The sequence below is a fragment of the Lissotriton vulgaris genome, chromosome 4_1 (genome assembly GCF_964263255.1).
Source record: "Lissotriton vulgaris chromosome 4_1, aLisVul1.2, whole genome shotgun sequence".
Taxonomy (NCBI): Eukaryota; Metazoa; Chordata; class Amphibia; order Caudata; family Salamandridae; genus Lissotriton; species Lissotriton vulgaris.
The window spans coordinates 636,271,520-636,296,773 of NC_141691.1; the positions used below are offsets into that span (position 1 = coordinate 636,271,520).

General features: G+C 44.4%; 1 protein-coding gene across 4 annotated transcripts in view; it reads right to left on the reverse strand.

Annotated features, from left to right (window-relative positions):
* C4_1H7orf57 (chromosome 4_1 C7orf57 homolog) overlaps positions 1–25,254 on the reverse strand; it is a 242,188-nt gene that overhangs the window by 113,286 nt on the left and 103,648 nt on the right. The gene's annotated exons all lie outside the window — the stretch shown is intronic.

Genomic DNA, 25,254 nt, shown 5'->3' on the forward strand with positions numbered 1-25,254 from the left:
GTGGGAGGGAGAGAAGAAACAGATCGGGCGGGTGGGTGGGAGAGAAGAAACGGACCGTGAGAGAGGGTATGGCAGATGGGGAGAAGAAACGGATGGTGCGCGCAAAGAAACTGGTGGGGCAAAACGGATGATTTGGGAGAGAAGAAACGGATGGGGCGGGCGGGTGGGAGAGAAGAAACGGATGGGGCGGGCGGGTGGGAGAGAAGAAACGGATGGGGCGGGCGGGTGGGAGAGAAGAAACGGATGGGGCGGGCGGGTGGGAGAGAAGAAACAGATGGGGCGGGCGGTTGGGAGAGAAGAAACGGATGGGGTGGGCGAGAAGAAACGGATGGGGTGGGCGGGTGGGAAGACTGAATTAGAGGAGGAACGGATGGGGCGGATGGGTGGTAGAGAAGAAACGGATGGGGCAGGCGGGTGGGAGAGAAGAAACGGATGTGAGAAGAAACGGCCAGCGGGTGGTTGGGCGAGAAGAAAGGCATGTACAGAAGAAAGGCATTGGGCGGGCAGGTAGGAAAGAAGAAAGACCTGGGGCGGGTGGGTGTTAGAGAAGAAAGACATGGGGCGGGCGGGTGGGAGAGAAGAAAGGCATTAGAGAAGAAAGGCATGGGGCGGGTGGGTGGGAGAGAAGAAAGGCATGGGTCGAGTGGGTGGGAGAGAAGAAAGGCATGGGGCGGGTGGGTGGGAGAGAAGAAAGGCATGGGGCGGGCGGGTGGGAGAGAAGAAAGGCATGGGGCGGGCGGGTGGGAGAGAAGAAAGGCATTAGAGAAGAAAGGCATGGGGCGGGTGGGTGGGAGAGAAGAAAGGCAAGAAACAGATACGGTGGGTGTGTAGGGGAAGAAGAAACAGATGAGGCAGGTAGGAGGGGGAAGAAGAAACAGACGGAAGAAACGGATGGGGCGAGCGGGTGGGTGACGAAGAAACGGATGGGGCGGGCGGGTGGAGGATGAAGAAATGGATGGGGCGAGTGGATGGGGAAGATGAAATGGATGGGAAGAAGAAACGGATGGGGCAGGAGGGTCGGGGGAAGAAGAAATGGATGGGGCGGGAGGGTCGGGGGAAGAAGAAACGGATGGGGTGGGTGGGTCGAGGGAAGAAGAAACGGATGAAAAAGAAACAGATGGGTCAGCAGGGGGAAGAAGAAACAGATGGGTCCGGTGGGTGGGGGTAAGAAGAAACGGATGGGCCAAGTGGGTGGGGGACGAAGAAATGGATGGAAGAAGAAACTGATAGGGCAGAAGAAATAGATGGGGCAGAAGAAACGGATGGGTGAGTGTGTTATGGGGAGGGAAAATGGACTGGGGAGCAGACAGGCAATAAAGGTGGCTACGAGGGAGGCAAGCAACGAAGGGAAAAGCAGTTACTGTTTCGGGAAGAGGGTATCTTTGGACAGGGCAAGAAATGGGATTTGAGAGGGGGCAAGCAACAACAGGAGGGACGTGGGGGGGACACAGAAAAAGCAGCAACAAAAATGGGCTGGGAAAAGACAGTTGGAGGTGGCTATGGGGAGGAAAGCAAAGAAAGGAAAAGCAGTGAAGGGTATGGGAGAGGGAATCTGTGGACGGGGCAAGAAACAAGACAGGGGAAGCACACTGAATGTGGGTGGGAAGGACAGCCAGAAACAGCCGGCAAATCGATGCACTCAAATGGAGTGCTACACTACAAAGAGTAAAACAGTACCTCTGCAGGAACGCACGCACGCTCAGACAAGAAGCAGTACTTGATTCATGCTCCATGGCATGCACACACACACGAAGCTTCAGGAAATAGCCTGAGGTGAGGAGGAAGTGCTGACCAATAACAAGCAAGGGAACAAGAATGACGGGGGAGCCAACAAATGGTAAGTAAAGGTAAGTAATGGTTGGGCTCTAAATACCTTTTAAGATTTCTTTCTTTTTCTTAACAAGAGATTTCGCAAGCACAGAGCAAGGGCTGTGTAGGCGAAACCTAAAAAAGCGTATACTTAATGTGCGATTAGAAAGTGAAGGGGTATATCTGAATATTCTTATTGTTTAGGAGCAAATGGTTTTTCCCTAGCTGTGCTACATGTTCTGCTAAATAATCTTTCTAGGGTTGGTATACCAGGGAGTTGGCCTGCTGCTTGTTCAGGAATGCTTGGTATTATATTAGTAAGTATCATTCCTATAGGCTCCTGTGGCGTCATACTGGCCTCTTTCAGGACTTGCTAAATATTTCTGACTTCTAGTTCAGTAATTTTAGGTTGACGTTCAATTTTCCTAATGCTTTCAACTATTTAATTTTTAGTGATAGCCCTACCACAGCATGAGTTGGAATATTATTTAGGGCATTTCTAGTGTGGTTTATTACTTGTGGTGCTGTCCTTACTATACAAGTAAATCCTCTAGAATTTAATATTATCTTCCTTTTCCCTTTTTGGGATTGTATGTACTTTCCTGTTTCCTACATTTCATCTGTGGGTTTTAGAGCAAAGAAAATATATATTCTTGAAAACAAAATAAAATATGAGATAATATTTTTTCAAACATTTTTCCATTGCAGCTGCACTTTTAATTTAGATTTTGATTGTTACCTTTACTTCGCTTTAGTTGTATATGTATTGTTTGCTGTTCTGTGTAGTATATTTAGCTCACTTGTCTTATGAATGATGCAGTCTGCAGATAGGAAAAATGTGTTCATATAGTGTTGGTTAATTTTTTTATGTAAAGTTTTTAATGTAAAGTTTACTTTAATTTTAGAGTGGTGCTTTGGTTACAATACTTACTTTTGAGGTGGTCTTTTTTGTATTTCGAGTATTTTGATTTGTTTTTTTTATTTTATTTTCTTTTTGGCATATTTTCATTCTGTATGCTTGAGAACTAAACATGTAATATAGTTTTAATTATTTGTTTTCTTATCATAGTATTAGTTGTTTATTATTTTTGTTAGCTTTCCTTTAGTGTCAAACTTACTTTGATTGCAGTACTTAGTGGTTTGTTTAAAGTCTTCTTTTGTAGGTTTGCAATCTCGCAGAGTAATGCTATACTGCTATAATTATTTTTTCTGAAGCAATTTTTTAGCATGTGGCATTTTTATACTGCTTTTTAAATGGGAAATCATTTTTATTTGTTAGCTATTTTTAAGTTTAATTTGATAGGTTAGTTGGAGACCAGTTTTAATTATTTTGTGCCATATAGGACAAACACTAAGGGCCTCATTTGGATGTCGGTGAGACCACCACTGACAGGCCGTCGGTGGCGGTCCCTACGACATCCAGGCCATCAGTCCAACCGTCGCATTACGATGCCTGTCGTCAGAATCCCATTGTGGAAGCAGTCAGATGCCTATCCCTACCATGAGGGCGGTGCCTGCGCAGGCACCGTCGTAGGGATTAGGATGTCTCTTTCCTACTGCCTTTTCATGGAAAGGCAGTGGGATAGGGATTTTAGGGACCCTAAGCAGGGCCCCTGTTCTCCCAGGGGGCACATGTAGAGCCCCCCCCGCACATCCAAGCACCATGTGCCAGACACCACATAGTGCACATCCATGCAAAGTGTGGCAGGCAACAAGTGCCTTTTACTACTGTGGCTTGTGCTGTGGCTCTCTTTTCATGGGCCGCAGCGCAAACCGTAGTAGGAAAAGGCACTTTCCGATCACCTGCCTGGCAGTCTTATCATAATAGGGCAGGTGAGCTCACAGACTCATTGTCGGACGGTCACCTGCCCACGGCAATCTGACTGTCACCTACCACTGGTAAAACCCAGCCCGGAAATCACCCAGGTGTGTTTTACACCCGGAGGTAAAGAAGGAGAGTGGCGATAGGAAGAAGAGTGGCGAGAGGACAGAGCAGAGCGGAGGTCGGAGGAGGCGAGAGAGGAACAGCGGAGGTCGGAGGAGGCAAGAGAGTAACAGCGGAGGTTGGAGGAGGCGAGAGAGGAACATCGGAGGTCGGAGGAGGCGAGAGAGGAACAGCAGAGGTCGGAGGAGGCGAGAGAGGAACAGCGGAGGTCGGAGGAGGCTGAAGGAGCAGACAGAGGAGCCCATACCATCGGAGGAGAACGGAGAAGGAGCCGAGACTTCAGCGACAAGCCAGGAGGCCAACGGGAAGGAGCATCGCCCAGCCACACTTCCCGGGAATTGTGGCTAGAGCAGGTACGGTCATGCTTTACGGGTTGGGCGGGACGTAGGTGGGTCAAACCACCCTGAGAACCACTCGGCATACAGTGCACTCCCCCCCCTCCCCCCCCAAAACGACACTTGTCCCTGGGTCGTGTAACTGCACGCGTGTATCCTCACTCCCTTCCCCTTACGCCTGCAAAAGTACCAGACTAATACTGGTTTCTTTCTTTCCTGGTGCTGTGGACCGGACAACGTGTCGAAACGGTGGAGGAGCGGCCTACAAATCCCAGAAGGCATCAGGACTCCCGGCGGCTAGGAGTTGCAAAGCACCAGACTGAGGACACAGAAAACCCCCTCCCATACTACGGAGCGCCTGTCCAGAAGAAGCGGTTATATAAAACAATAAAGCCATCTTTACCCAAAACACCGTTGTCCGTGAGTCTGTTCGATTCCCCACTTGAAGGCTCACAGGGAGTCATTACTATTTTTATCTTTTCTTCACTGCCAGGTTTTTCCAAGTGGTGATAGACAGAACAAAAACAACATTACACAGTCCACCCTAAATAAGATAGGCGTTGCAATGCCTTCCTCCAACAGCCTCTACTTCATTGGGCCTACACAGGAAGCTTTCCGGTGACAGAGCTAACAGGACCTCTATCAACAGAAACCTTACAGTTCTCCTGCCTCTAAATGAGGCAAGTGGAGCACTCCTTCACATTTGGGACAGAGTACCTTGTCCGCCAAACTGTAAATCACGTCCTTCGATTTGACAAGGCTAATATAGTAAAACTTTAAGTATGAAGGATGTTTTCAAATATCTTACAGTCATTAGTAAATGATCACTTTTATTAGGCAGTAAACTAGGGAAAGATAGACATGAATCTTCTTTCTTTTGAAGTGTGCTCCCCCCATTGCTTTGCGTTAAAGGATATGTGGTGCAGATTTCAGGCCAAATAGAAGGATCACTTGCTTTGGTAGTGGTCATGTCTCACTACAAATCTCACAAACGGTCAATGTTACTTCATTGTTGCAGTAATTAAGTAAGGACCTGGATATCTTTAGTGCCTTCGAGTCGGCTAAATGAAGCTGCAGGAGTAGGTGATGCAAAGCTCACGTTATGAATTTCACTTTCTTCGCTGTTATTTGTTGTTTTAACATTCAGGATTGGTCTGTAATCTTGTTGTAGAAATATATCCCTTAGCCTTTTTGAGCTGAAAGATGCGGCTCTCCCATTTGTCCCTGCTACAGATTTGTCCTTGTATTAGTCGGTCCAGAAGGGGCTGCTTGGCTTTTATGGTGTAAGACCTAATGTTGGGGACTTCTGCACAATTCTCAGTAACTATTTATCCCATTTGATATTTTACCACTTTTTTAGACAGTACGTCCCCCTGATGACTACAATGGGCATCTAGCACTAGAGCTGCTTTAAATGTTAGCAGGCAGGGCTGCTTTTGTTGGTAAAGTCAATTTATAGGGAGTGTCTCTCTCTCTCTCTCTCTCTCTCTCTCTCTCTCTCTCTCTCTCTCTCTCTCTCTCTCTCTCTCTCTCTCTCTCTCTCTCTATATATATATATATATATATATATATATATATTCATTCACTGAAAAAACCATAGGTTTCACACCAGTTATAGTTAGGAATTAGCATTTAAAAAACCTATTAAATTCACTGAAAAAACCATAGGTTTCACACCAGTTATAGTTAGCTGGAAATTTTACTGACATAAAACCATTGAAATTCCCACGTTATAGTTAGTTGGACTCACTAAAACTTGCGTGTGCAATGCACTGCTGATGACGTCACATATTACATCACTCATGACATGGTCAGTGACATCACTCATGACATCACTGATGACACCATCCAGTGAATGTGTGCCTTTCTGAAAAATAAATATTAGTGAGTAATGTTTAAATTTTTAAATATATGTATTAGTGTTTCACTTTGTGTATAAGTAGCTGCATGGGTTGGTGAGTAGCTACATGTGTATGTACATGGGTTATTAGATGTTTTTTTTAGTATCAGTATGAGTGTCTATATGGTTTGGTGGGGGTATTCCTTAGCACATAGATGCATGATTGACTGACTCTCTGTTTGTATGTGTTTTGAAGACAGCATATGTGCAGGACTGTATGGGTGAATGAGTGTGTATATGTGTATGTTAGTGAGTGAATGACTGTCTCACTAGTGTCTTTATCAGTAACTACATATGTTTCAATCTAGTATGTGTGAATATTGATGTATATAAGTGAGTATATGTGAGAGTAAGAGATTGTAAGAGTTCCTGTTTAAATAAGTATGTGTTTCTATAAGGGATTGTTTAAGAGAATAAATGTTTAAATTTCAATAGAAGTAAGGTGGTAGTGTGTGTATAGCTCTATATGCAAATAAATGGATGTTCAATTGTTTATTTGCATGTGTGAGTATGTGTGTGAGTAACTTTTGGATGACTGTCGGTGTGTAACAGGATGTATAGGTGTATCACTACATATGATGAGTGAGTATATGTATGAGTGAGAATATTGAACTGTTTGTGAATGAGTAGATGTGTATATAGATGGTGGAATTACTGAATTGGTTGTTGTAACTGATATGGTTATCTCCATTTTTTTAAAAAAATTAGTTTCTATTTTTGAATATGTGTTTCAAGGGTTACATTACAGTGAAAGGAGGTCTGTCACTCTGTCACAAGGATGGTGTCATCAGTGATGTCATGAGTGATGTCACTGACCATGTCATGAGTGATGTAATATGTGACGTCATCAGCAGTGCATTGCATGCGCAAGTTATAGTGAGTCCAACTAACTAGAACGTGGGAATTTCAATGGTTTTATGTGAGTAAAATTTCCAGCTAACTATAACTGGTGTGAAACCTATGTTTTTTTCAGTGAATTTAATAGGTTTTTTAAATGCTAATTCCTAACTATAACTGGTGTGAAACCTATGGTTTTTTCAGTGAATTCCAAAGGTTTTTTAAATGCTAATTCCTAACTATAAGTCTCAGTTTATAAGTAAGACTGTTAGCGCTCTAGTTGTTCTTTAGAACACTCTGGGACATTCTGTCATTGGGCTATATTTGGGCTACATCTGGCTGATATTTGGGCTACATTTGTTTTTTTTGTCTCTGGTGGCCATCTTTGGGCTACATTGGGCTACATTTGGGCTCTAACATATATATAGCCCAATGTAGCCCAATATATATTTTTTCAAAGTTAATTTTCGTAAAAACCACTTGAGCATTTATCTTGAGACATAGCAAAGGCACATCGGGCTACCAGTCCCTACAATTTTGCCCAATTTTTTTTTTCGTATATTGGGTTTTTTTTTGCCTTGGAGCGCTCCCGGTGCGCGCCCCGGAAAGCGTAGTTTTATGAAGCGCCCCGGGGCGCGCACCGGGGAGCGTCCCGTAAGCGTCAATATCGAGAACGAAAACATGATCGTGAAGTATTGCGTAGCCGCGTCCGCGTGATACGAACGGCGTAAGCGCACCCGGAAGCACTCGAGCGAATACGATCGCGCAACGTAGGCGTCCGACACGCTTACGCGACGCGCCCCGGGGCGCGTAGCGTAAGCGCGTCGGGTCATGTGACCTGAAAATAACACTTTTCATTGGTTCATAACAGTTTTGGTTTAATAATGATGAAGCCCCTGGTCATGTGACCTGAAAATAACACTTTTCATTGGTTCAATACATTTTTTTTTCTCAAAAGGATGAAAGACCCCACCTTTTTTCCTTTTTCTGACTTTGTCCTTTGACTTAGGAAGACCTGTTTGTACCTCTCTGTACCTTTTTGATCTTTATAATGGCTTCAGTAGCAGCAGCAGCTGGTGCATCTGCACCACCACCACCACAACCACCAAGAGGACCACCACAAGATATAATTGGTGGTCAACAAGAGGAGGAGGAAGAGGAGGAGGAGGAGGAAGAGGGGAGGAGAAGATGGCTTGAAGAACAAAATACCCCATACCAGCCAAGACCACACATTATATTGGAGTTTTTTTCGATCCCACAGGGGAAGAAAAAAGTAAATGCAGCCAAGGTGACTTGCCTAATCTGTGGCATGGAACTTTCTAGGGGGAACCCTAATAGAAAATATTCATTTGGAAACAACACGATGATTCGCCACATGCAGCGCAAGCATCCAATAAACTATTCTGCTGCAGAGATGAGGGAACTGTCCAGTAACCCTCCCTAATCCACAAGCACCACCTCAAAAAGAAAGCAACCCACTCTGTCTGCACCAGAGGAAAGTGAGACGATGCCTTGTATTCAGCCACGATTTGCAGATTTCCGAATTATCTGTAAATATTGTGGGAAGACCATCTCCTACAGAGAACAGAGCGTAAAGCTCATCGTCCTTGCTGGGGACAACCACAAATGCCCCAATAAACCCTAATTATTTCTTTTCTTTTTTTTTTTACTCCAGTTGAGCCATTTTCAATTCCCTGTTTTTTCGTTTCTCCCCATGAAAAATACAAAAAAAATATAAAACTGTTCAGAAAACCCAAAAAAAGTTAAAAATGTTCAAAAAACAATAAAAAAATATAAAACAACAAAAAGAAGAAAAAAACAGTTCTTTTTAGAACTACCTCCAATTTCTAAAAAAAAAGGCAACATTTTTTAAAAACTCTATTATTCATTTTTCCCCATGGGACGCTCCCCGGTCCGCTCCCCGGTGCGCGTACCGGGCGCTCCCCCTGCGCAAATCAAAAAAAATAATTTTTTTTTGTTTGCCCTGCTGGGCCCTTTTATGGCCCCCACATCAAACCTAGGGGGTCAGGGGGGGTCTATCCCTGCCCCCTTATGATCATTTCCCCCTTTCATTTTTCCACCTCTTATGTCTCGATTTTACAGAGACACAAGATGGCAGCCGCTCCGGACTGTTTCGAATGTTTACAGACACCCGAGAGCCAATCAGCTTTCTGTGCGCAAGTCGCGTGGCGCGCCCGGAGCACTCCCCGGTGCGCGTACCGGGGCGCTGCCATAGATATATATATTTTTTTTAACCTAAAGTGCTCAAAATCCACTGGAGCACATATCTTGAGACATAGCAAAGGCACATCGGGCTACCAGTCCCTACAATTTTGCCAAGTTTTGTGGAAATCCATTCAGCCGTTCGGGCTAAAAGTGAGTTCGACCGCCCTATGGAAATTAACATGGGGAAAACACGCTTTGGGACCCCCCTTTTATCTCGGCCCCCGCTTGACGAATCCCCCCAAACTTTCAGGGAAGGACCGGAGCTCGACGAGGCAAATTTGAGGAAATTTTGAGGCAGATTCGTCAACCGGCGCCAAAGTTATTCCAAATAGAATTTTGAGATTTTGCATTGAAAAAAATCCTAACTATAACTACCTACTGGCGACCGCCAGTAGGTAATATGTATGTGTATATATATATATATATATATATTCACTGAAAAAAAACATAGGTTTCAGGCCTTATATAGTTAGGAATTAGCATTTAAAAAACCTTTAAAATTCACTCAAAAAACTATAAGTTTCAGGGGTGTTAGAGTTAGCTGGACATTTCACTCATACAAAACCATTGAAATTGCTCCTATATAGTTAGTTGTACTAACTATATTTCGCGCACTAGCAATCCACTGCTGATGATGTCACATATTACATCATTCATGACATGGTCAGTGACATCACTGATGACATCTCAAATGACATCACTGATGACATCACTGATGACATCACTGATGACATCATCCAGTGAATGTGGTTTGCTTCGTTATTTAAATATGCATTATATATATAGCAATTTGCATTGAAGAATGAGTGGATATATAAAAATAAATATTTGGATGGAGGATTTAGTAGCAGTGTAATTGACTGTTTACTTGACCAATTTATAGTGTCTAACTAAATATAGTGGATAGTGACTAAACTGTTTGAATATCTGTATCACTTTGTCAGTTGTTGTGTAAACTGGTTCTCCAGTTAGTTACTAGCTATGTGAAAGTCTATATTAGTTATTGATTAGTTAACTGAGTTGAGTATTTGTATGGGAGAGTGAATGTGTGTGTGGTTCGGTCGGGGGTGTGTGACTGCCCAAAGAGGTGTGAATAGTTGATTCACTAGATAAATTAAGTTAAAACTACATGTTCTAACAGTTGTTTGGGTGAGTGAATATCTTTATTGGTGTGGTGATGAGCAAATATATTTCTCAATGGTACATGTCAAACAAACTAGAAAAATAAAAGGCAGTGTATGTGTTAGTTGTTGTATATAAATAAGTATACATAAGACTCAATGATTGTGTGAGTGACTGTATGGATAACTTTATACTTGTAATAATGATTTTATAATTCACTAAGTATGACTTACTATCTAAATGAATAGATGAAGGTGTGTTTGTATAAGTGTGTAGCTAAGTAAATATGTAAGTATGATCCATTGTTCGCATAAGTGAGTAGGATGACTTCATATGTGAATAGGATGTGTGCTGGTGTGTAAAGTCGATTTAGGTGTATAAGTATTTTTGATAGTGTTCTATTGTTCATTGACAGCATGTATGAGTGAATCTACAGGTAAGTGATTAGATGTGTGTATATATCTATGAATCACCGAGTAGGTTTTTAGATACTTGTATTGCTGTAACAATGGATTCAAATATGATACTCTGTATTTTACAAAGAGTGATGAAAGATTTTACTAGTGTACGAAAAGGTTTATGTGATTGTCATGTGGATGATGTCATCAGTGATGTCATCAGTGATGTCATTTGAGATGTCATCAGTGATGTCACTGACCATGTCATGAATGATGTAATATGTGACATCATCAGCAGTGGATTGCGGGTGAAAGTCCAGCTAACTCTAACACCCCTAAAAGTTATAGTTTTTTGAGTGAATTTTAAAGGTTTTTTAAATGCTAATTCCTAACTATATAAGGCCTGAAACCTATGGTTTTTTCAGTGAATTTCAAAGGTTTTTTAAATGCTAATTCCTAACTATATAAGGCCTGAAACCTATGGTTTTTTCAGTGAATTTCAAAGGTTTTTTAAATGCTAATTCCTAACTATACAAGGCCTGAAACCTATGTTTTTTTCAGTGAATTTCAAAGGTTTTTTTTAATGCTAATTCCTAACTATATAAGACCTGAAAGCCCACCAGTAATCTCCAGTATGCGCCAGGGGACTGCATTGCAGAGAGGTATAATGAAGCCACGCCCCTTTTTACACCTCTCTGCAACGCAGCCCCTGTGCATGTTTGAAGAGGGGGAACTAATTCCCCTTGCATACTGGGGGCCCCTGGGGACCAACTAGCCCACCTGGAACCTCCAGTATGCGCCAGGGGTCTGCACTGCAGAGGTGTAATGAGGCTATTCCCCTTGTTACACCTCTCTGCAATGCAGCCCCCTGGCGGGTTTGCAGAGGGGGAACTAATTCCCGTTGCATACTGGGGGTCCCTGGGGGCCAACTAGCCCACCAGGAGCCTCCAGTATGCGCCAGGGGGCTGCATTGCAGAGAGGTGTAATGAGGCCACACCCTTTTATACACCTCTCTGCAATGCAGCCCCCGTGCATGTTTGAAGAGGGGCAACTAATTCCCCTTGCATACTAGGGGTCCCTGGGGGCCAACTAACCCACCTTGAACCTCCAGTATGCGCCAGGGGGCTGCATTTAACAGAGGTGTAATGAGGCTATGCCCCTTTTTACACCTCTCTGCAACGCAGGCCACTGGCGCGTTTGCAGAGGGGGGACTAATTCCCCTTGCATACTGGGGTCCCTGGGTCATATCTGCCCAGACGCCGATATTCCGAACGATTGAAAATGACTTTTCTTGAGAAACATTTGGATTTGGATTATCATGTCCTATACTTTGGGATTTTTGAAGGACTGACTTTGAGGATGCTATAAATTACTCAAGTCTGCCCGAATTGTGTGGGTAAAATTGATACCTAGTTACTTTGAATAGGAATGTACTTACGTTTCGTCTAACATTTGGAAGAAATATCTAGTTATATGACAACAGGATACCAACATAACTTGAAGGAAATAAGAACGCCCTGAAGAAGTTCTGTTGTACTGAACGAAACGCGTCGGCTGGCTGTGGTACATAAACTTAAGGATAATAAAAGCATTTGAATATACACCAAGATTCAGCGCTTCAATAAGGACTCAAAGTGATATGATTTGATTGGACGAATTGTGCAAGTGGTGCTGTGCCAAACTTTGGAATATTCTCCACTACTCTCTACTACTTACTCTCTACTACTCATTCTCTACTACTCTACTACTCTCTCTCTACTACTCTCTACTACTGCTCACTCTCTACTGCTCACTCTCTACTGCTCACTCTCTACTACTCTCTCTCTACTACTCTCTCTCAACTACTCTCTCTCAACTACTCTACTATTCTCTATCTGCTACTCACTCTCTACTACCCACTCTTTACTACTCACTCTTTACTACTCTCTACTACTCACTCTTTACTACTCTCTGCTACTCACTCTCTACTACTCACTCTACTATTCACTCGACTACTCTCTGCTACTCTCTCTACTACTCTCTACTACTCACTCTCAACTCTATTACTCACTCTCTACTCTCTACCTCTCTCTACTTCTCTCTCTACTAGTCTCTACCTCTCTCTACACACACACATATACATATGCATTTATATATGTATGTGTATATATATATATACATACATATATAAACATATATAATCAGCATACCTATATAAATACAAATATAAATGCATGCATACATATACATATATGCATACATATGCATGTTATTTACATAAAAGTTTTAAAAACACTAATAAAAGCAAAGCTAAAAAGCCACCTCATTACAAACAGAATGGCTATAACTTAAACGAGGGCGCGATCTATTGCATTTTCAATGCTTGTTTACTTTGGTTCCATCAACAAAGGTATTTAGATGTGTCACACATTTGCCATCAATTCTGAATGTTAGCACTCTAGTTGCTCATTAGATCACTGTAGTAAAGCTACTGCTCACCAGGGAAGTCTGCTGCTGGTATTCAAAGTGCATGTTTCAGTTTGCATGTCAGAATTTTTTTAATGAAATATAAGAGGATTTGAGAAGTCACTCAAAATGTGCCCTAATTTTTCTTTCTGAAGCACTAATCATACTTTCTATGGCAAAATGAACCCCCTCATTTTGTTCCTTTTTAAATTAAATGTTTTCAGACTTACCACTTCATTCCAATCAAGATGGCTTCTGGTGTGCCATACTTTTGTCATAAGTAAGACTGTTCACGCTCTAGTTGTTCTTTAGAACACTCTGGGACATTCTGTCATTGGGCTATACTTGGGCTACATCTGGGTGATATTTGGGCTACATTTGGGCTCTTTTGTCTCTGGTGGCCAACTTGGGAGACTGCATGTCAGAATTTTTTAATGAAATTGAAGAGGATTTGAGAAGTCACTCAAAATGTGCCCTAATTTTTCTTTCTGAAGCACTAATCATACTTTCTATGGCAAAATGAACCCCCTCATTTTGTTCCTTTTTAAATTAAAAGTTTAAAGAGTTCCCCTTTATTTCAATCAAGATGGCTTCAGGTGTGCCATACCTTTGTAATAAGTAGGACTGTTAGCGCTCTAGTTGTTCTTTAGAACACTCTAGGAGGCTGCAGTAGAACACAAAGGAATCAACTGACAGTCTCTGTCCTTGTTGGATGTACATGTTATACTGAGAATGTCAGACTTCATTCTCACATGACTGAGAAAGATAATGTGAATTTACAGAAAATATGCTTTCAGTTTAGCTTATAGATCCCCTTCCAAACCACTGTGGGAAAAGCAGGAGATAATAGTTTTCTTTCAAACATGATTCCTGATATCCCAGCAGAAGGCTTTTTCACATGGTAAAATCACCTTAGAACACACCACAATTCCTAAAATGAGTATGGTACCATCAACAAATGATTTATAACGTAACTAAAGTCCTAACACCCTCCATTAACTACAATGCTTTTTAATGAGGTGCTATCATGTATATTGGTCCCAAGATGGCTGCCAACACTTCTTGGATGAAGTGCATCACAATGAGATGTGTGGTTAGGCTCCGCCCAGATATATATGTGTTTTTGAAGTTAATTTTCGAAATAAACACTGGAGCAATTTTCACCAAATATAGCAAAGGCACATCTGCATAACAGTCCCTACAATTTTGCAAAGTTTGACGTAATTCCGTTCAGCGGTTCAGGCTGTAGCCGTGTCAGAACGTCCCATGGAAATTAACATGGGGAAAACACGTTTTGGGACCCCCTTTTTTCTCAGCCCCCACTTCACGAATCCCCCCGAAACTTTCAGGGAAGGAGCGGAGCTGGCCAAAATTTTGGAAAATTACACGCAAATTCCTCAACCGGCGCCCAAGTTATTCCCAATAGAATGTTGCGGATTTCCTATGGTAGCTAGGTCCTAACTATATATACCTACTGGCTATCGCCAGTAGGTAATATATATATATATATATCCAACAAAAGACTCACTCCACTATGGAAAGAACCGGAGGGACACAAACGGGGAGCCAGAGAAGAAAACTTTAATGGCAGTACAGGCGGTATGACTCGTTTCGGGTTAAGTCCCTTCTTCTGATGCCAAACACACTGCAAACTGCCTCCTGAAGCCTTTCAGTCATCCATCTCACTGCCATTGGTAGCAGCCCAGCAGCGCCGATTGGCCTCCTGCATGCTCCGCCTCCACCTCCTTCTGAAGACTTCATCTCCCAGCATGCACCATCTTGGCTGCCAGGTAAGCGTGTTACTGTCGGCTCTTTTACACTAAAATAGTGTGCTGGCTATTGCAAAAGGCTAGTGTAGGGGCAGTTTTCCTCTGACAGTGTCCCTGCTGCATCAAGGTCTCTCCAGGGCCCCCTTGACGTCTCACCGCAATCCAAAATCACACAGGGGTGTTGAGACTTCACAACAGTGAGTGATGTCCCTCCGTGTAGTCACGGGCTGCACCTGCAGTACTCCTGCTGTGTATTCTGTCTTGCGGGGACCGGAGCTATCCAAAACCTTGGATCGAAGAAAAAACTGCAAAGCAGGAGCCCAGCTGCTCAGGCCACAGATCGAGACGGGTCCCTCAATCACACTCAGGGCATAGCGTGTAAATTGTCCAATAAAGGACTCACTCCACCATGGAAAGAACCGGAGGGACACAAACGGGGAGCCAGAGAAGAAACCTTTAATGGCAGTACAGGCGGCATGACGCGTTTCGGGTTAAGTCCCTTCTTCTGATGCCAAACACACTGCAAACTGCCTCCTGAAGCCTTTCAGTCATCCATCTCACTGCCATTGGTAGCAGCCCAGCGGCGCAGATTGGTCTCCTGCATGCTCCGCCTCCACCTCCTTCTGAAGACTTCATCTGCCAGCATGCACCATCTTGGCTGCCAGGTAAGCGTGTTACTGTCGGCTCTTTTACACTAAAATAGTGTGCTGGCGATTGCGAGAGGCTAGTGCAGGGGCAGTTTTTATATATATATATCGATGATTTATTCATCGTGTGGCAGGGTACGAGGAACACGGCGGAGAAGTATATTGAATGTCTTAATGACAACCACTTCAATGTGCACTTATCAGGGACAATTAGTGGGGTGGCAGCCAACTACTTGGACCTACGGGTGTATGTTGAAAATGGACAAGTCCACACTTCGCTATACAGGAACGAGACAGCGGGTAACTTCATCCTCTTCACGAAAAGTGGTCACCCACCTAAGCTCATTAAGAGTATCCCCTACAGGGAACTCCTGAGGATCAAAAGAAACAGCACACAGGACCGGGAATTCGAGGCGGCTGCCTCAGATTCCCTGGACTGTTTTCGCCTCAGAGGCTATGAAGAACCACTACTGCAGAATACTTTGAGGAGAGTTAAGAGGATCCCTAGGGCGGACCTACTTAAAATGAGGCCTGTTGCTACCAATAATGCAGAACAGGATAAATTTAGAATGAGAACACCTTACTCTCTCGGAGCCAGCAACCTAAAGGCAATGATGCGCAAAAACTGGCATATCCTGCTGACTGATGGTGTGCTAAGAGAAGACCTGCCACCATACCCACTAGTGACCTTCAGCAAGGCTAGGTCACTGGGGGATATGCTGGTGCATAGCCATCTCGAGGTACCTACGTCAAAGCCTAGTACTCTTAAGGGAATGAGCGGGTTTTATCCCTGTGGGAACTGCAAGGCGTGTGCAACTAGCCGGAGGGTACTGCATTATGATATTCCAGATGCAGGAAGGACAAACAATACTCAAATTCATCACATGCAGCACCACCTATGCAGAGTATTGTTTAGTATGTCCATGTGGTCTGCGCTACATTGGTAGCACTATCAACCAGCTTAAGCTGAAAGTGTTAGAAAAACGGAAACCATAGGCCGTCCTCGCACCCTCTTTGAGCTGTGACCGTCCTGTCCTGGACACGAATGGTCGCTCCCCTTGCCTCCTCCTGCGAAGACCTGGTATTGTAGCGCATGACTCTGCTGGAAATATCACTGTAGCGCTTGACTGCAGACCTGAGATTGTAGCGCCTGACTCTGCCTCTGCAATTATTATCGTAGCGCTTGAGTGCAGATTATTTCCCATTAAGTAGCGCTTGACTGCACTGTCCCTATTCAGATCATAGTGCCTGCATTGTAATAGCTTTTAATATCGCTAGCGCGCACTTCTTGGCTGTGCTTGTTACAGAGATTTAATTATTTCTAAGCGCATCCGTTTCCACTGCTGCAAAGCTTGTTGTTGTTGCTGCCTTGTTGTTGTTGCTGCCATTTTGTTTGCAACCCCTGGCCCTTCCCCCACCTCGCTCCTGCCTCCCGGCTGACCCTCCCATGCTCCGTCCCCCTCCACTCTCCATTTAAGGCAGATGCACCAACGCGCAGCGTCCACGCGCTGCAGCTGCGCCGAAGGTGCGCCAAAGGTAAGCCCGTCTACGCCCGTCCGCGCCTGGACCGCGCCCAGCGCCAGACCCACACCAAACCCACCAACACCAAACAGAGATCCAACACCAACCACCTCAAATGCATCCTTCTCAACACCCGCTCGGTTCACAAACACGCCATCGACCTTTGGAACCTACTCGACACCATCTCCCCGGACGTCGCCTTCCTAACAGAAACCTGGATGAATGCCTCATCTGCTCCAGACATCGCCATAGCCATCCCGGACGGCTACAAGATCGTCCGTAAAGACCGTACCAAGCAAACAGGTGGAGGCATCGCCATCGTCCATAAGAACACCATCCGCGTCTCAACCAGCACAGAAAACAACCTCGCTATCGCCGAACACCTCCACTTCCAGATCCACACCGACCCCAAGACCACTCTCAGAGGCACCCTCCTCTACAGACCCCCAGGACCCCGTACTCAATTCAGCGAAGACATCACTGACTTCATCACCCCACATGCCCTACCCTCAGAAGAATACATTCTTCTGGGAGACCTCAATTTCCATCTGGAAAAGAGCAACGACAGGAACACTACCACCCTCCTGGACAATCTCGCCAATCTTGGACTCAAACAACTTGTTAACACCCCCACCCACTATGCAGGACACACACTCGACTCTATCTTCACCTCCAGCAAGCATATCTCATTCACTCACTCCACAACCCTCCACTGGCCGAATCACAGTTGCATCCACTTCATTTACAATAAGACCACGATCCACAACCACCCTTAGCCAACACTGCGAAGAAATTGGAACAAAACCACAATCGACCAAATCTCCACATCACTTCTTCAAAAACTCCCTGCCTATATAACGAACCCTAACCAAGCCGCCACCCACTTCACACAATGGTTAACCCAAACCGCCGACAAACTAGCACCCCTGAAAAACATCAAATCAAGCAAGGAAGCAAGAACGCCCCATGGTTTAATGATGACCTCAAGAAATCCAAGAAACTCTGCCGCTCCCTTGAAAAAACCTGGAAAAAAGACCCAAACACTATCACCCAAGCCGCCTTCAAAAACACCACCCGCAAACACCACCAACTAATCCGGACAGCCAAGAAATCAGCACTCACAGACCGCCTAGACAACAACGCCCACAACAGCAAGGAACTTTTCAACATCATCAAAGAATTCACCAACCCCACCGCCAGCTCCAATGACATAACCCCCTCTCAAGTCCTCTGCGACTCCCTCGCCTCTTTCTTCCATGACAAAATCGCCGACATTCATAACAGCTTTGACAACCAACCCGTAACCCAATCAACCCCTCTCACCTCCGAACCTGTAACCCCCTGAATAACCTTCTCAACTGGAACCCAATCACCACAGAAAACTCCATTAGCCTAATGAACTCCATCCACTCCGGATCCCCCACAGACCCTTGCCCCCATCACATCTTCAACAAAGCAGACTCCATCATCGCACCCCATCTCCGAGACGTCATCAACTGCTCCCTCGAATCAGGCACATTCCCAGAAAAATGGAAACACGCCGAACTCAGCGCCCTTCTGAAGAAACCCACTGCTGACCCCACCGAACTCAAAAATTACCGCCCCATCTCGCTCCTCCCCTTCCCTGCCAAAGTCATTGAGAAAGCCGTCAACAATCAGCTCGCCGCCTTCCTCGAAACCAACAAATCACTCGACTCCTCACAGTCTGGCTTCCGAGCCAAACACAGTACCGAGACCGCCCTCATCGCAACAACAGACGACATTCGAACACTACTGGACAACGGAGACACAGTCGCCCTCATCCTCCTTGACCTCTCCGCAGCCTTCGACACAGTCTGTCATGGTACCCTAATACAATGCCTTAACAACATCGGAATTCAAGGAAAAGCATTAGACTGGATCATCTCGTTCCTCGCTGGAAGAACTCAGAGAGTCCGGCTCCCCCCTTTCAAATCAGAGGCCACAGAAGTCATCTGCGGCGTACCACAGGGATCTTCTCTCAGCCCTACCCTCTTCAACGTCTACATTAGCCCCCTCGCAACCATCGCACGTCAGCACAACCTCAACATCATCTCCTACGCTGATGACACGCAACTGATCCTCTCACTCACCAAAGACCCAACCACTGCCAAAACCAACCTCCATGAAGGGATGAAAGAAGTAGCCGAGTGGATGAAGCACAGCCGTCTAAAACTGAACTCGGACAAAACGGAAGTCCTCATCTTAGGTACATCCCCTTCCGCCTGGGACGACTCTTGGTGGCCAACGGCCCTAGGAAAAGCTCCCATACCGACGGACCACGCACGAAACCTGGGCATCATCCTGGACTCCACTCTTTCCATGACCAGACAAATCAACGCTGTCTCCTCGTCATGCTTCAACATCCTACGCATGCTCAAAAAAACATTTTGCTGGATCCCCACCGAAACAAGAAAAACGGTCACCCACGCACTGGTTACAAGCCGTCTGGACTACGGAAACACCCTTTACGCCGGCACCACCGCAATACTGCTAAAAAAACTCCAACGTATCCAAAACGCCTCAGCCAGACTCATACTAGACATTCCCCGCACAGACCACATCTCCGGCCACCTGAAAGACCTTCACTGGCTCCCCGTCAACAAAAGGATAACGTTCCGCCTCCTCACCCACGCACACAAAGCCCTCTACGAACTTGGACCTGATTGCCTCAACACACGCCTTTCCTTCTACACTCCCACCCGCCAACTGCGGTCGTTCAACCAAGCCCTCGCTGCTGTACCGCGCATCCACAAAGCAACCATCGGGGAAGATCCTTCTACTTAGCAGCCAAAACCTGGAACTCCCTTCCCATCCACCTCCGCATTATCCAAAACCACCTAGCTTTCAGAAAACAGCTTAAAACCTGGATATTCGATAGTTAAACCTCCCCCCCTCCCTCAAGCGCCTTGAGACCCTCTGGGTATGTAGTGCGCTATATAAATTCTGACTTGACTTGACTTGACTAGATCCCTCTTACCCAGTAGCCCGGCACTTCGCAGAGTACCAAAAGAAAGATAGGAACAAACTACAATTCTTTGGGCTGGATCATGTTCCACACAATCCACGAGGTGGTGACAGATTAAGACGGTTGAGACGCCTAGAATCTAGATATATCATTGACTTGTCTACCAAGTACCCAAAGGGTCTAAACAGTGGGGAGGATATGACAGTCCATTTAGGAAAATGAATTGTATTTACTATATTAGATCTAGACTACTGCCTATCCATACCTGAATTACGACCTATTAATGTGATACATTACTGAGACTTTGGCTGTAACTTATCGTTCTGATTAATTACTCGCTTTAATTATGTCTTGAAAAAGTGCTTTTTATGATCACTCTAAGGATTACCCTGTATATATTATATGAACTTTCTCCATACTTAGATCTGTCTGCTCTATTCTACTTTATCTTATCTTATTTTTCTTTCTTTTATTTATTTTTATTTTTCTTTAATTTTTCTTTAACTTCTACTCTTCCTGTGACAGGGGCTAAGTTGTTTCGTTTTGCTAACGCAGTTCCACCTATTGCTATTCGATACTGGGAATTATGCAATTATGCATTACATCTTTATAGCGTCTTTCTGCTTATGAATATAACACCAGCATGCATATTGGCATTCTCTGCATGGTACATGTTCCCCTAGGGATATACGCCGATCCATGGCTTTATGTTATGAAATTGTACACTTTATTTAAGAATGCCCATTTCATTTGCGCCATTTTATCGATTTATGACATTATTTTGTTAGGGTTCTCACTCTGGGAAACCCGTTCCAAAATGGCGCCACCATTAGCTTTGGTTGGGCTGGTCCCTTGTTCATGTTTACCATTGTAACACAACTTTATTAGGAGCTTTGTGTTCATGTGGTCAGCAACACTCACGAAGGCAAACGCCGAAACGTGTTTGTTTGTAATTAAAAAGTTTTTCACTGCTACCCCCGGAGTCTTTGAGAGCGCACTCAGCAACTGCCTCCCTTCGGGTTTAAACATGCACTTGTGTCAGCATTCCTGAAATGAAATCCTTGCCCGACGCGTTTCAGGGTCCTTTACCCTTTAATCATGGGCTACTTGAAACAAACAGTGCACGAGTGTTCTCTCTTTTAACTTGATTTTATTGCTCATTACCATCAGTGGGCTGTGCTTAGTGCCTAGGGCATGTTGGAACTCGTAGTCATAAGGAGAAAATGGTACCTTTCCCACAGTGGGTTCGTGCACTCTTTGCAGATTAAAGTCCATTATTGTCCTCTTGTTGGCTTCTGAACATTGGCACAAGTTTCTTTCAGCTGGCAGATTGCGCTGAAAACGGGTTGAATGCAGTTTCAATCCTCAGCCTCTTGACCTTGGTAGAGGGAGCAGCTCTCCACGACGCAGGCTGCCGTGATATTAATGTATTCCAAAAGTGCCCTTCAGCTTTGAGAGCACACTCAGCAACTGCCTCCCTTCGGGTTTAAACATGCACTTGTGTCAGCATTCCTGAAATGAAATCCTTGCCCGACGCGACAATAATGGACTTTAATCTGCAAAGAGGCTGATTTGCATATGGCCATGTCTGAACTGGGGTGGTGTGGAGTGCAATAAAAAGATGGATTTAGGCCCAGATCTCTGTACTGGGGTGAATGAATGTATGACATTGTTCTGCATTCTGTCCATCAACTGTTGTTTTTGCATTTGGACTCAGAAGTCCTAAATGAATAACTCATCAACTCTGTGGCTCTACTACAATGGAAACAACATAAATGGATACACAGGCTTCTAATAAGTGCTTGCACACCCGGTCACCCTAAAAGAAACAAGGATTTAAACTGGAATAATGATGGAGGAAATCACATTTATCCACAGACAGAGAACGCTGTACATCCAACACAAAGACTTGCCACAAGGTAATTAAAAGTCCCGAAAAAATGTATGCATCCTCATTTAACCAAGTTCCAAACTTAAAGGAACTTGTTACAACCTTCAGAGAATTAACAGATCCAGAAATTGTTAAAACCACCACGACCACCTCAGAACAACTAGGCAACCCTGTCTTACCTTCCTTGAAGAGAAGAGGCCAAATGTACCATGCTCCTTTGCAGTCACAAAATCTGCAGTTAGTAAATCATAGGGTTGTCACCACAAGAGGGCTTTGTAAAAAGTAAAAAGCCCTTTGACGAGTATGAAATTGTTTCCAACTCATAAAAGGGTTTTTGCCATTCTTTCCGAATTGCAAATAAGGTTGCTGCGGGTGGGGGGATTAAAGGGGAATCCTCCTCTTTTTTCTGAATCAGAGGGGAATGTATCAATGTTTTGTAAAAACAATTGTGGACACAAATCACTGTCGAGTTACCGACCACCAAGTTGGGGTGGTCACTGATTTGCTTTTAATTCCTTACCAAACAAAACCACACAATGAGGGACAGAGACTCATCCCTCAATCATATCAATCTTGAGTCAACATTAAATCCTAACATTTAGCTCTTGAGCTACTCGCTTCCATTGAGGGATTGGTTGTATTGACAAATTTTGTATCTCTCTAGCATTGTATACGGACTACTGGTCACAAGTGAGTACTACAAAAATAAATAATTGAATAAATAAATAAAAACAAGTGCCCTTTAAAAGTCAATTTACTGTAAGATGCAGTTCTGGAGCTGATGATTCCCTTAAAGTAGCATTGGCAAATGCCCTCTCAATAAAGGTGTTCTCTCTCAGTCTGAATTTTCTGTATACAGTTCACTTTTCTCTTTCATCAAAATGAATGTTAATGGGATCTCACGACCCTGCTTTGCTGTAGCAGTGTTTAGTAGTACTAACTGGGTTACTTTTAGAAATAAAAAAAGGAAATTAAGTTCATCTTGCCTTCATTTGTCCATGATTACGAACACGTGGGTAGATGTTTTTACTCTTAGGACCTAGTGAGCTCCAGATGAAGTCAGATATGTCTTGATATGTAAAACCACAGTCTCTTAACAGGATGTGCTTTCTTTAGCACCTCATTGTAAAGTTGTGAAGTCTTCAGAATATCCTTTACAAACTTACTTATTACATTAATAAGACTTGCAAAATGTGAGGCTTGTAAAGTTTAAATAAAAACAAAAGGCAATGACCAAGACATGGAACCGAATTATAAATAGGTATTTGGTGGTAGTGTTTCTCTAACAGAGAAAGCGTCTGCACATTAAGGTAATACAGCTCTCAAAACATATCTACGTGTAATGTCAATTATATAAGTAATTTTTTTATGAGGTGCACTATTGTCCTGTTATACACCCACCACCCGGGGTGTCAAACTAGCAAGGATTGCTAATATCAAGAACCAAGGAAAAAAACAGGTCTATCAAGCACTCTCAAAATTGTTAAGTATTTCAAACGATTGTTATTATCATTCACAAGTTCTAAGGTCAATAGAGCAAATTATTCATTGACAATTGTGCTTCACTTGTAGTAAGTGTAAAGTTCATTTGCAGAAAGTAGTATTGCAAAATACGGATCCAAACAAGATGTTAGGCTTCGGTGTGAGCTGGAAAAACTTTTAATGTGTATGAAATAAAGAATTTGAAGCCTAACATCTTGTTTGGATCCGTATTTTGGAAATCTACTTTCTGCAAATGAACTTTACACTTACTAAAAGTGAAGCACAATTGTCAATGAATAATTTGCTCTATTGACCTTAGAACTTGTGAATGATAATAACAATCGTTTGAAATACTTAACAATTTTGAGAGTGCTTGATAGACCTGTTTTTTTCCTTAAGACATGGAACCGCCCAGGTATAAACATTATGTTGTGGTAGCAAAACCAAAATAGTCCCTTATATATCCATTCCAATATAAAAAGGATAGCCAAGCTAATGTGGGGGCACCCGACAAGTAGGTGCTGAGGCATTTTAAGAATGCAAGCCAGTACGACGGCAAACAAGATGGCTGCTTAGGCTCCCGGCTCCGCCAACCTCCGTATCCCGCCACAAGATCCTGTACATTATCTGATTTTACGCCCAGCCCCTGCGTGTATGAACTGTTCCTCATTCCGAAAATTTTTATCGGCTGGTTTTAAGAAGTTACATCGAGTTGAAGATTGTGGCCTATTCCAGGGGTGAAGCCGGGGCCTGGAGTATCTGCAAGGCTGTAGTGCAACAACATCGGCTGAGAGACCCAGGCAGGGTCCGGTCAATCGAAGTGGAGGCTTCTTTTGCGCCCGAATTTGGCGGCGATTGTTTACTTTGCTCAGCATTGATGGAGAGGTGACCTTGCTTGCTACTGACTGTGGGTGGGGTCCCCGTCTCGCGGACCCGGTGTTGGTTCCCGCCAGGGTTAGGCGGGTCGGGCCCGGCGGTGAACGCGGCTGTAGAGAACGACGGGTCACCATCAACACTTGCCCTTTCGTGATCCTGTTTGTCCCCCCCGGAGATGCCAGATTCACCCGGGGAGGTGATTGTGATTGGTATCGGGCGTGAGATCATGGATCGAACGGTGTCTGAGCCATCGCTGAGGTCAATATTGGCAGAACTTTGGGCGTTTCACTCACAAGTGGATTTTTTTTGACTAAAATGGATGCAAGCCTATCCGGGATGCTACTTGTGGTACCGGACCCTGCCCCACTGTTGGAACAGCAATCTGCAGCCATTCAAGCCGCGGCCATTTTGAATCCGTGCGAGGATCCCGGGGGGGGAGCGAGTATTGGAACCATCGGATGGTGCCCTGGAAGATGGTGTCCCCGAGGTCGTGAGTGTACTACCGCACCTTCCATCACTATTGACTTTGGAGGTATCGAATAGCGTTCCCCCCCCCCCCCGGAGACTTGTGTTGTAGACTCTTCTCTCATCCTGTGGTCGTCTCCTCCCTTTTTGGAGATTTTAAGACCCGGGGCAAGAAACATTGGGACTGTCCAGCTAGGAGAGGGAGACTTTCAGCGCCTGAAGTTCTCATGGACTTACTAGCTACATGTGGTAACGGATTGACTCTCGATGACTTCCTTCTCCTCTATGACTCATTTGTGTGCTTTTGGGTCTCGCTGGGGAGGGTTTGTGTGCTGGTTCGAAAGGGTCAAGGTTAAGATCAACTAAATCGGGACGGTTTGGAATGGCTATTATGGACGTTCGATCTGCAATGGTTTGATTTAAGAGGCTGGGCGGTGTATCACGGTGCCCCCTAATTTCTTTTATAAGGGTCGCTCTACATCCGTCTTTTTGCGACAGGGGGTGTCTGTTTCTGGCGGGGGGACTAAGGGGCTGGGAGCACATACGAATAGGCCCTCCTACACTCTTCTTTTTCCTTCTTTTAGGGTTTTAGTTACTTGG